Genomic DNA, 13,488 nt, shown 5'->3' with positions numbered 1-13,488 from the left:
CCAAAAACTGAACCTTGATATACCTGAGAATGAGATTTTTTCATTACCACAAGATGTATTGGCTGCTGTAGATTACCTTATCAGGGTGAAATTTGGAATGGGTACACTCGATGATATAGATCACCTTAGAAATCGACGGATTCGTTCTGTAGCAGATTTATTACAGAATCAATTTAGATTAGCTCTAGGTCATTTAGAAGATGCAGTTAAAAGAACTATACACAGAGCAACCAAGCGCAGATCAACTCCTCAGAACTTGGTCACTTCAACTCTATTAAAAAACACTTTTCAAGATTTTTTGGTTCACACCCCTTATCCAAATTTTTGGATCAAACTAACCCATTGACGGAAATAGCTCATGGGTGAAAATTGAGCCATTTAGGCCCTGGGGGCTTAACAGGGCGAACTACTAGTTTTCAGACATGGGATATTCATCCCAGTTATTATGGGCGTATTTGTCCAATCGATACGTCCGAAGGAATGAATGCTGGACTTGTTGCATCATTATCTATTCATGCAAAGATTAGTGATTGTGGTTCTTTACAAAGTCCATTCTATAAGATCTCCGAGAGATCAAGAGAAGAACATATGGTTTATCTACTACCGGGAGAAGATGAGGATGAATACTATTGGATAGCTATGAGAAATTCTTTGGCGTTAAATCAAGGAATTCAAGAGGAACAAATTACTCCAGCTCGATACCGACAAGAATTTATAGTTATTGCATGGGAACAAATCCATTTCAGAAGTATTTTTCCTTTCCAATATTTTTCCGTTGGAGTTTCCCTTATTCCTTTTCATGAACATAATGATGTGAATCGCGCTCTAATGGGTTCTAATATGCAGCATCAAGCAGTTCCACTTTTTCGACCCGAGAAGTGCATTGCCAGAACTGGGTTGGAAGGTCAAGCAACTCTAGATTCAGGAAGTGTAGCTATAGCTACACAAGAGGGAAGGATAGAGTATATCGATGCTGTAAATGTAACTTCATCGGTTAATCGACACACTGTACGAACAGAATCGGTTATATAACAACGTTCTAATACCAATACTTGTACGCATCAAAAACCTCAAATTCATCAAGGGGAATGTGTAAAGAAGGGACAAATTCTGGCGGATGGTGCGACTACGGTAGGCAGAGAACTATCTTTGGGAAAAAACGTTTTAGTAGCTTATATGCCATGGGAAGGATACAATTTCGAAGACGCGATACTCATTAGTGAACGTCTAGTATATGAAGATATTTATACCTCTTTCCATATCGTAAGATACAGGATTGAAATTTGTATGACGAGCCAGGGTCCTGAAAGAATCACTAGAGAAATGCCTCATTTAGATGCTCATTCACTTCGTCATTTGGATGAAAATGGTCTTGTAATGCTAGGATCTTGGATAGAAACAGGTGATGTTTTGGTAGGTAAATTAACGCCTCAAACAATAGAAGAATCATTATGTACCCCAGAAGGAAGATTATTACAAGCCATATTTGGTATTGAGGTATCCACTTCAAGAGAAAATTGTCTCAGAGCACCTATAGGTGGAAGGGGTCGAGTTATCAACGTGAGATGGATCAATAGAGTAGATGATTCCGGTGATAATGTGGAAACAATACACGTATATATATCACAAAAACGTAAGATACAAGTGGGTGATAAAGTAGCTGGAAGGCATGGTAATAAAGGTACTATTTCAATAGTTTTGCCCAGACAAGATATGCCCTATTTGAAAAATGGAATACCAGTTGATATGGTATTGAATCCATTAGGGGTACCTTCACGAATGAATGTAGGACAAATCTTTGAATGTTTGCTCGATTTAGCAGGAAACCCAATGAACAAACATTATAGAATAACACCTTTTGACGAAAAATACGAGTGAGAAGCTTTGAGAAAACTAGTGTTTCCTGAACTTTACAAAGCTAGTGAGCAAACAGCTAATCCAGGGGTATTCGAACCAGATCATCCTGGAAAAAATAGATTAATTGATGGAAGAACAGGAGATGTTTTTGAACAACCTGTTACAATAGGAAAAGCTTATATGTCGAAATTGAGTCGTCAAGTTGATGAGAAAATACATGCACGTTCAAGTGGACCTTATGCACGGGTTACACAACAACCTCTTAGAGGAAAATCCAAACGAGGGGGGCAACGAATAGGAGAAATGGAAGTTTGGGCTCTAGAAGGTTTTGGTGTTGCTTATATTTTAAAAGAGATGCTTACTCTCAAATCTGACCATATTAGAACTCGTAATGAAGTACTTGGTGCCATTATCACTGGAGGGCCAATACCTAAACCTGACACTGCTCCAGAATATTTCCGATTGCTCATTCGAGAATTACGATCTTTAGCTCTAGAATTGAATCATGCTATTATATTTGAGAAAAACTTTCAGATAGATAGAGAGGAAGTTTGATCACAATAAATTGAGATCTTTTATGATTGACTAGAATAAACATCAACAACTTCGAATTGGATTAGCTTCTCCCGAATAGATTTGTGCTTGGTCCGAAAAATTTTTACCTAATGGTGAGATAGTTGGACAGGTGACTAAACCTTATACTCTACATTATGAATCTCGAAAAACATATATGGTACCACTAATAAATTTATTGCATAAGGTTTCCACAGCGCTGCATAGAAGGGCGAATAATACATGGACAAAAATCCTATTAATTGTCCCGTAATAGAACCACTTATGGCTATTATACCATAGCCAGGTTTTCCCAAAAGGAAGGATCTCGTGGAATATATTTTAGAGGGACCAAAACGTAATGTAGCAAGAAATCCATAATATAGCCCAAATATGATGATCGGACCTGAAACTTCTACCCATGAGGATAATGGACCCAATAGTAGACCAGGTACTTTTATCATATTAAAACTCCCTTTGATCTTGATCAAAGAATTATTTTGATAAATTTATGATTTTATCATATATATTATTTCTAAGTATAGAAATAGTTTTTATATTATATAAAGAAATATTCGATTTAACATAATTGATTTATAAGAAATATTCTAATATCTGGATATTGCATATGCTATCATGGAATAATTTCCTCTTTATCCCCGTAAGGGATGTACGTAATCCCTTATCATTATCATTTTCCTATGAAAAATCTTATTTTCTTCAACAGGTTTGAATTCATTAGTTCTTTTCTAGAATGAGTCGATAATCTCATTTCTTCCACTGAAGAACGATCTCTCTTCTCTTTCTTAGTAGGAATAGAAAGAGTCCTTGTTTTATCGGATGGTTCCGAATTGAATTGATCGGCTCTGATATGAATTTCGTTCTCGGAAAAATATGGGACATAAGTCATAGATTCCTTTGCTTTTTCGTATACCATTTCAAGTGCTATATCCAACATGTGATAGATTTAGATGTTCGTACCGAAAAAAATATGTTCAACTTTGATCCTAAAGAATCCGTAAGTACGTTCAGAGTTAAGTTTGTCTGCATTGGGTCTATTTTTCCAGGAGCAGGAAGAAGGTGATTTGATCAGCTCCACTATTTTACGGTACGAGGTCCTTCATCCTACATTTACCATATATGGATAAGTACCATTAAGATATATTTATCCATATATGGGTGTAAAAGAAGAAGTAGTACAAAAGAAAAGGTTAGATATTCTTTTCCTCCGTACTACTTTTTTTTCTTTTCAAAAAAAATTAAAAGCAATCCCTACCCTGTATTGTTGTAATACAATAGATCCACCCTATATTGTTGTAATATAAAAGATCTCATAACCTATTTTATACTTATGATCTGGATCATAAAGATCTATCTAGTGATCAGCAATCAATTGATTTTCATCAAAATCAATTGCTTCCACTGCTTGCACTGGCCGTTTTGACGTAAAGGATAAGTAGAAAAGCAGTAGGAATTGTAAGGAACAGTAGAACAACAATAAATGCAAGGGTATTTACTTCCATGATCTCCTTATTTTAACTTTGTTCAAAAATAGCTCGAGATTTAATCTCATTTTGATCTCATTTTGATCTCATAGAGATGAATGAATCTTTCTTTCAAGATCCATGAAATAGATGTATGTCATTGATAGAATTGTTTCGAGTAACGGAATCTAACTAATGGATTGAATTAATTCTTCGATGGAAATAGTATAGCTTAATACAATCACTTTTGATAAGACTAGTAGTAAAAACTTACGTGCATCAGAAAACGTTCTGATCAACACATGTCTGGTATAATTTCTAAAGAATAGGATTCATACGAATAAGAACCTTATGCTCCTCTAGAAGACGTTCGTCAGACATGAGAGATATTTTGTTTGGATCTCCACGATTTAGATGGAATTGTGAATCTATCTCGCTTCGGTGATGATATAGAAAGAAGTATCCCATATCGAATTTATCCAGAGGCCCACCCATGACCTTGGAATGATAAGGACTAGTCCGTCCAGATCCTGACATGATCATTCACAGTTCACTTACTATTGGATTATCTCCAGGAACAAAATGCTCTGGAAAGATTTGAGAAAATAGAAGAACTATTCTTGTTAGAAAGAATGGTGGAAGATTCTTTGGGAACACATTCACAATCTCTTCGTATAGAGGTTCACAAAGAAACGATCCAATTGGTCGAAATGTACAATGAAGATTGTATCCAGATAATATCACATTTATTAACAAATATAATAGGTTTTGCTTTTATAAGTGCTTATATCATTCTGGGTAAGAATAAACTCGCTATTATCAATTCTTGGATCCAAGAATTCTTCTATAGTCTGAGCGATACAATGAAAGCTTTTCTAATTCTTTTAGCAATCGATCTATGTATTGGGTTTCATTCACCCCATAGTTGGGAACTGATGATCGATTCGATCTTCGAAAGTTATGGATTTGCCCATAATGAACGAATCATATCTGGTCTTGTTTCAAATTTTCCAGCCATCTTAGATATGATTCTTAAATATTGGATCTTCGGTCGTTTCAATCGTATATCTCCTTCACTTGTAGTAATTTATCATTCGATAAATGAATAAAGAATAGGCAGGTTGTTTTCTCCGACCGAAACAATTGAAGTAGAATAATAAAGTGTTTTCCGTGTTTAGGAATTAGCTATTCCTCCCCTTCATTCTTCTCCTAGTGCGAGACTTCTGATTTCTTATTTTTAGGTTTGGTTGAATCAATATAGTAGCAGAATTTTTGACAGGTAATTATGATAGCTACCTACTCTCACCCAAAAAATGATTTGGAACCAATAATTGAACCATGCAAAATAGAAATACTTATTTACCTCAATTATTTAACAGGAGTACTGGTATATAACTCGTTGTTCTTTCGAACCAGGGTGGTTAGATCCAAGTTATCTAAATTTTCGTTACATCATAGAGGTCGGGTACCCAATTCGAGTACATCTCTCGCATTGGCAAATCCATGAATTTGGGAAAATGTATATTCAACTGACCATTTAGTACCAATTCCTCTCGCCCCTAACAGGTTAGCATGAGCCATTCCGGTGATGGCTAAGTCGGGTTGTAGCTCGCGCATACGTCGTATCTGATTCGAATTGTCTAGTTTCTCTACAATTCGTGCTATGGGCATACACATTCTTATACATGTATTTTGTAATAGTGCTAATTCAGCAGCTTGATACCGTTTATCCATATATGGAATACAAATTTCATAAACGATCATACCACATCTGATTAAGAATCTGGCTATAGATATTTCTATTAGATTATCTCCCATGAAAAAGACAGATTTTCCACGTACCAAATCAAGATAATCTTTTAAACTCTCCCATATCCGTTCCTCTCTTTCCTCCAAACTCTGGGCCTCAGTACCAAATACAGGACAAATCCTTTTTGTCCGGACCAATAGGAAAAGGAGCTACGATTAATTCACATTTTTTTCATCTTATCAAAGTTGTTGCTGTATGACTAAGAAATGGGTTAATCCCACAAACATAAACTCCATCACCCAGTGATGGAAGATCGACATATCTCTGAGCGGGCAACCAACCTGATACCTTGATGAATTGGCCTCTTAATTCTGTATCAAGTTGAGAAACCAAATTCGAGGGTAAAGACCCAAAAATAACTAAGGGAGGATGATTTGCATATTCCACCAAATTCTTTTACTTCAGAAGAGGAAAAGGGAATAATTTTGTTTTAGTTTCTTTTGATTCACCAATGGGGAATTCTTGGTCTGGACAACGATGTGCCATTACAGCTAAGACAATATCTTCCCCCTGTGAAAGGATCAAATCCCCCAATGTGCAATCACGTTTCTTATTTCTATTATTTTTGCTGCCTCTAGCATTATTAGCATTATTATTAATACAACATAGCTCCATCTAATGACGTTGAGGGATTTGACCCTTCGAGGTGCATTCAAGTTTCAGGTTTCCTATTTCTATTTGCATTATTAGCATTATTATTAATACAACTTAGCTTCATTTAATGATGTTGAAGGATCTGACCCTCGAGGTGCAATCAGGTTTCAGGTTTCCTATTTCTATTTTTTTTTCCCCCTCAAGGTGCAATCAAGTTTCAGGTTTTGTATTTCTATTTCTTTTCTGCCTCTAGCATTATTAGCATTATTATTAATACAATTTAGATCCATCTAATACACGATTTATCATACACTTAGAGGGATCAAATACCTCGAGGTTGAAATTTGAAGGATTTGATCCATCTTGGCGCATGATAGATCTGGTATTAGATGGATCTAATATTGTTCTAGTGGAGGGCAACATTGTCACATTTTTAGATTATCATTATTATATATATGTTTGATATAAAATTCAAAATTCTCATTACGTTTTCTTTGTTTGGAATGATTATATCATTCTCTTCTTTAATTTAGTTTGTAATTCTGTGTTTGAATGGTTTATAAGTTTGTGCTTGAATGGTTTGTACATGTGTTTGGATGGATTGAGTTGTTAGTGTGTTTATGTGTTTCGATGCATTGAGTGGTTGGTGTGTTTATGTGTTTGGATTCGGATGATAATGTTTGTGAATGTAGACAAAAGAATTGATAAGAGACATACAAGTGGGCTTTCTCTTAAAATTGAAATTATTCACATATCTGTTACTAGTGAAATTCTTATAGAATACATTTTGTCTTATGCTTTCAAGGTTTATTTCGAGTCATATCTCATAGAAGATAATTGGTTTTTATACATGGGCTCACATACTCGATAATATAAACACTATCCATCTTATTGTAGTGTGATGATATATTGGACTTTGGATGGGAAGACATTTATGATCAACCATCACGGCTGTAAAATTTCCAGCAGTGGAGATAAACTGTGAAGAATCTTTGGACTTTGTTGGCTCAACTTAATAAACTTGTTGCATGCTTTGACAATAGCATATTGCCACTATGATGTCCCCCCTAGATTTAGTGCCTGAAACAACAACAAAAAATCCCTCGCTTTACATGTGATGAAATTGAGCAATTAATGTAGGCTTACAAGCACACAATTATTTCTTGGCTAGTGGAAATTTAGAACATATTTCCCTATATTATGTTGCAAGGGAAGGGTCACTCTCTCGGAATTATGATAGAATTTATTCAAAAGTACAATAGCCATTGATTGCAAATGAAGTCAAAATAGAAGTAACAATTCTGAATTAGATGAGAACTCTCATGGAAAATTTAACACTGGCAACCACATGTTGAAAGTTATATATTATTACTACATAAGGACCAATGGTAGGGTAAGACAAAGCAAATATGAGGGTTTAAATTCCCTCAACATTAATTTTTATTTTCCGCAAACGATGGAATAAATAGTCATTCATAGGCAGAACAAGAAAAAGGTGAAAAATGTTAATAACTGCAGAAATGAATAATAAATTCAAATATGATGGAAAATATTGTTCAATCTTTGCAATGTTGCCACTTAGATTCAGCGAAATTTGATCAAAGAAAAATGAAAATGTAGTTGAAACAGAAAAAAAATTAGGAAACTAACCGTGTGACCTGAACTTAGGGTTTGAAGAGGCTTTGACATTGAAGGATCATTTTTCTAAGAGATCACAAAAACAAACTATTTCTTTGCTAATTACAACAAAGATAACGTCACTCTTTTCATGTAGACATTAATCCTACTTTTCGTTGGATAATTGCATAAATTGCGAAGTAAAATTTGTGCTTGAAAAGATCCCCAATAAACTTGGTTCTTTTTGTTGGATAATTGCATACATTGTGAAGTAAAATTTACACTTGAAAATATCCCCAATAAACTTGATGTTTCCCAAAGTGCGAAGTCTTACCATCCTCTCCCTTTCATTGGCACTCAATTTCTACATCTTGGGCTGTCATTTCTTTGATTACAACTTGCAGATTATATGCTCCTTCAAATGCTTCTTAGCAAGTGTCGGCAAGAGTTCCCCTGAATGTTATTGGTTTACCATTCGGTTCTTCAAATGGAAATTGAGGGAGTTCCCACCATAGATGAAAGCACAACTTAGCAGTAATGGGGCAAACTATTGGTTCACACACTGCATTGTCAAAAATTAGAGATACTATTCCCAGCAGGATATCTGTTGAGTTGATACGCGAGGCTATAAGTTGATCTTTGAGAACATCAAAGTTTTTCGGGTTTAAATTCTGAAGTATCCCCAGAACCGTTTCAAGAACTCGATCCTTTTTTTACAAGGTTTCCCTACTAACAAAGCAAGGAACAACAATCTTCACAAGAGCAGGAGCTAGGCGCATCCATGTGGCTGATGAAATCTATGAGTTAAATTGTTCTTGATCAACAGACTGATAAGAGGGCTTGTGTCATTTTGAACCTAGGGCATATGACTCCACCTCTGAATTTTGTTCCCCATAACCATATCCTCTGCTTTCACCAAGTGGGGGCTTGGTCTTCTACAACACAAAACAAACTGAAACAAACCCAATGCGGAAAATATGAAGTTCCTCATACTCTCCAATCTAAATAAATTTGTGAGTTCAATTTTTCATGATCAGCAGACTGATAAATGGACTTGTGTCATTTTGAACCTGGGGCATATGACTCCACCTTTGACATTCATGCCCGATAGCCATATCCTCTACATTCACCAAGTGGGGGCTTGATCTTCTACAACAAAAAACAAACCCAAACAAACCCAATGCAGTGGATATGAAGTTCCTCATACTCTCCAATCTCCTGTCAAACAAAAACAATTATTGGAGCACTTAAAGAGTGAGAGGATATATTTCTATGAAAATAATATACATTGTTATGAAACTAGCTCACAAAAAGATAGAAAAGATAGATAAACGCCTTATAAATAAGCCTTTTCAAGGGGGCAACCTCCTTTACATTACACAAATGAACAATTCTTAGATGATACAAATGACAAAATCTCCTTTTTATATATAGGAGTCTATGTAGCCATAATATAATCAGAGTCGACATAACAATAATAATGTAAGGGCACAATAATAACAATAGTTGACTTCTATGGGGCACAATAATAACAATACGATGTTACACTAGCAGTATATGGACCTAACATGCCCCTCTCCTTCAAAAAGTGTTGTCCTCAACGCTTGAGTAGTTCTTGATGCTTCTGTACAAAATTCTTGTCCTCCCATGTGGAATCTTTAGTGGGTAAGTCCTTTCACTTGATGATATACTCTAAAATTTATCGATTCTATAACTTTCTGGTTCTTGTTTCTGTGACTGCTCCAGGTTCCAATATGATTTTTCCTTCCTCCTCAAGTTCTCGCAATATTGTTTAAACTGGGATTTTACGTAACTCTTGAATGAGTGGCCACACTTCTTCTTCTTTTTTCCATTCATCCCTTGCTTCATTTATTCAATCTAGTTGAATAATAGAAATAACACAAAACAATTTTTCCGCATCCCTATCCTTTCTTGAGAGTGCATCTGCAACAACATTTTGCTTCCCTTTTTTTGTAGATGATTTCAAAGCCATAACCCAACATATTTGTGACCCATTTTTTCTATTCCTCTAAAGATAATATTTGTTCTAAAAGTATTTAAGACTATCATGATCCACTTTTATCTTGAAGTGTCTTCCCATTAGGTAAGTTCACCATTTTTTAAGTGCATGTAGTATTTCCAACATTTCCTTCCCATAAATAACTTTCTTGAGATGTAGCCGTAAAAATACCCAATCACCTACATCAAAACTTCTTTCACTGTGATGTTGATCTGCCTATTGTTTCATTTGATTCTGCACCAAAGTGGCATTATCCTTTCAAAGTTGGAGAACTTATTGTTGATGCTCGATGTGATTTTTCGCTGCTTGAATCTTTTTCTTCTTGATATTTACTTCTATCTTGAGAGTTTGAGGAGTGGTAGTTTCTTCCAATGCATTACAAGATATGGTCGAATTCATTTCTTGATGCTTGATGTGATCTTTCACTTCTTGAACATTTTTCTTCTTGATATGTCCTTCTATCTTCATAGTTTGAGGAGTGGTAATTCCAGCCAATGCATTACAAGATATGGTCGGATTCATTTCTTCTTTTTCAATGTGGTATTTCACTTCTTGAACCCTTTTTTTCTTGATATGTCCTTCTATCTTGAGAGTTTGAGGAGTGGTAATTCTTTCCAATGCTTTACAAGATATGGTCAGATTCATTTCTTGATGCTCAATGTGATCATTCACTTCTTGAACATTTTTCTTCTTGATATGTCCTTCTATCTTGAGAGTTTGAGGAGTGGTAATTCTTGTCAATGTATTACCACTTTTCTTACCAACTTGAACGCATTCTCCAATGAATAAGGTTCCCAAAGATGAACCTCATGTTGAATGTTATCCTTTAAAGTCCCTATGGAACATCAATCCTCTGCTTCTTTGGAATATCATTTCCCCTTATATTCAATTTTTTAAAGTCTTCAATGTGTTCTACCATTGAACACTTTTGTTTGAGATTTATCAATTGGCTAAAGCAGGTGTTTCTCTTTGTATCCTCATAATGTGTTATCATTTCCTCCGTGAAAATTGACCATGTAACAAGTGGATTACGAGAACAAAGCTATTTATATCATAAAAATTGGTCAATTTCTAAATATGAAGATGAAATACGTACCTTTTGTAATAGTTGCACCTCATCTAGATCAAACAATTGCTCCATTTGTAGTATCCAATTTACTGGATCCTTTCCATCAAACTTCCTCATATCTCCTTTTCTTGATTTTAGGAGCTCGATCTTGAAATGAGTGTAACTCTGTAATTTCAAAACTCCAAGTTCTGAAATTGAGTCATGCAGTAGCCCTTTGTGTTCTCTTTGTAACCCTGCAAGTCTGATCAAGATTGGATTATGCAAGGAATAGATATGTCAAATCTCCCACAATGACCTGATTATATACTGGTTCAGTAGAGCGCACTTGTACGAAGTGCCACGTGTCACTGTTGCAACCTTAGGATCTAAAAGTTATTATGATTTTCCCATGGTCACCTGTTTAGAATGTAATTTGGGAGTCTGCAAAATCGCTAACTTATATTATATGTAACACTCCAAAAATAAACATCTAATTAACTTTTCTAATTAACATTAAATTTAAACTAGAGTGGCATTTACCTAGCCAAATAAACATGTAATTAAATTCAACTATGAATAGTGCTTACCTATGGTAGAAGTAGGCTTACCGCAACAAGGTTTTGCGGACGACTCTCCTCCCAACCGTAGGCTCAATTGTGCAACAATTTGCTACAACTGGCCACTCCCGAGCCCCTCAATCAACGTACTACTGCCAGTGACTCCTATGTCTTAGAACACCATTCTCCCAAGATAATGAAAGATAGAATCTCGGAAAGATGGAATGCCTCCCATCCTCCTCACCATCTATTAAATAGAACAAACATTGGAAGGGGAACCACATTCACACACTCCATGTGTCTACATGCAACTTTCTTTTGATTTTTAGCTTTCTTGTTTTATTTCTTTACTTTTCTTTTGATTTTTAGCTTTCTTGTTTTATTTCCTTCTTTTTGATAGTTTTCTTGTTTTATTTCTATTTATTCTTATTTAGAGTTTTACTATGGTTATTACTATTTTTACTTTTATTATTTTTATTTATTTTCATTGTATATATTTTTAATATAATTTATTATTTAACATTTATTATTTTTTATTTTTTATTGTTTTTATTATTTATTATTAAGTGATTTATTTATTACTATTTATTATTTCTATTATTAATTATTATTTTTGTATTATTTATTACTTATTATTAAGGGAAGGGATATTACATACGCTCCCACTTTAAGGTAGGCATAGAAAGTCCCCAACACCCCGAGAAATCTCAAGGAATCTCTGTCCTTTTTCCCACTTTCGGCACCAGGCTAAGCCTAACCCGATCTGTATCCTAGTCCAAGGCTGGCCCCAAGGCTCGTGCCTGACTCAAACCTCATCTGCCTTAAGGCAGGCATCCGGTCCAGTACTCAATGACCTCGGGCATCTCGCAAGGCTGGCCCACTCCCTCCACAACTACTAAAGTGCATAACCCTAGGCATTGACGTCCTTTACATCCCTTCCAGACTTCGGCATCCCAATCCAATAACAGTCACCTGGCCTAGAACATCAGGCACTTGGCCTCCTCAAGATGGTCTCATAGCTCTTCAAGAGTTATCCATCAAGAGCTATACACAAGACAAAGGAACCACTCGCATATGTAGTGTTGATTGAGTTTTGTCCCCAGCCCATATGGTGTTATGTATTCTCCCTCATGCGTATGGGCTTGCACGAGATCATCAAATAAACCAACCCTCTCGGCCGATTTGTGGAGTCCTGTGAATCATCACATCTTAACATGCATCCAATGCATTAGCCATACCATCATAGTATCATAGGAAATAATCCACATGCCAACTCTTATATGTCATCATGAGAACATTCATCTTTGTTAATCGCAACATTATGAATAATAAGGAACTGCATGCTCATGCATGTCATAATTTGTACGAAACTATCGCATGCTTTAGTTATACCATCAACATAATTATATCGAGACATATCATGAGTTCACATAAATGAACCACATGTCAATAATACTCATATTATAACATCATAATTCGTATGCCACGTTATGCATATCATATCCATCATGAGTATTGAACATTAAATACCTATCATCATGTAGTAAATGAAAATGTCAATATACCTTGAAATAACGTCATAATACCTATGCATATCGCTACTATCGTATGGATACCTTATCAGTATAAGAACCATATGTACATCATTATCTTCCTATCATGATAGCATGAAACATTGTCAATATGTTTTCATCAAGTTGTCAAGTACTTTTCAATAATCAGTTCGACTTCTTTCTACTAGGTAGTTGACCATTTACACCAATGGTATAATTATCTAAGTACATCGTTAAATTTCATATGAGCCTCATCATATTGAGTCTTAATCTCTCGTCATATATTCTTCCTTCCCCAAGGAAATTTTGGTGAAATTCATTGTTTAAGATATTACTAGTGATACCATCATTATTTAAATCATCTATCTCAAAATTAAAATCCCTTGATTTTACATC

Source organism: Pinus tabuliformis, chromosome 3_2, assembly GCF_031772625.1.
Source record: "Pinus tabuliformis cultivar Carrire ecotype Pingquan chromosome 3_2, CPIR1, whole genome shotgun sequence".
NCBI lineage: Eukaryota > Viridiplantae > Streptophyta > Pinopsida > Pinales > Pinaceae > Pinus > Pinus tabuliformis.
The sequence above is the reverse complement of the archived record's forward strand: the minus strand, read 5'-3'. Positions refer to the sequence as shown.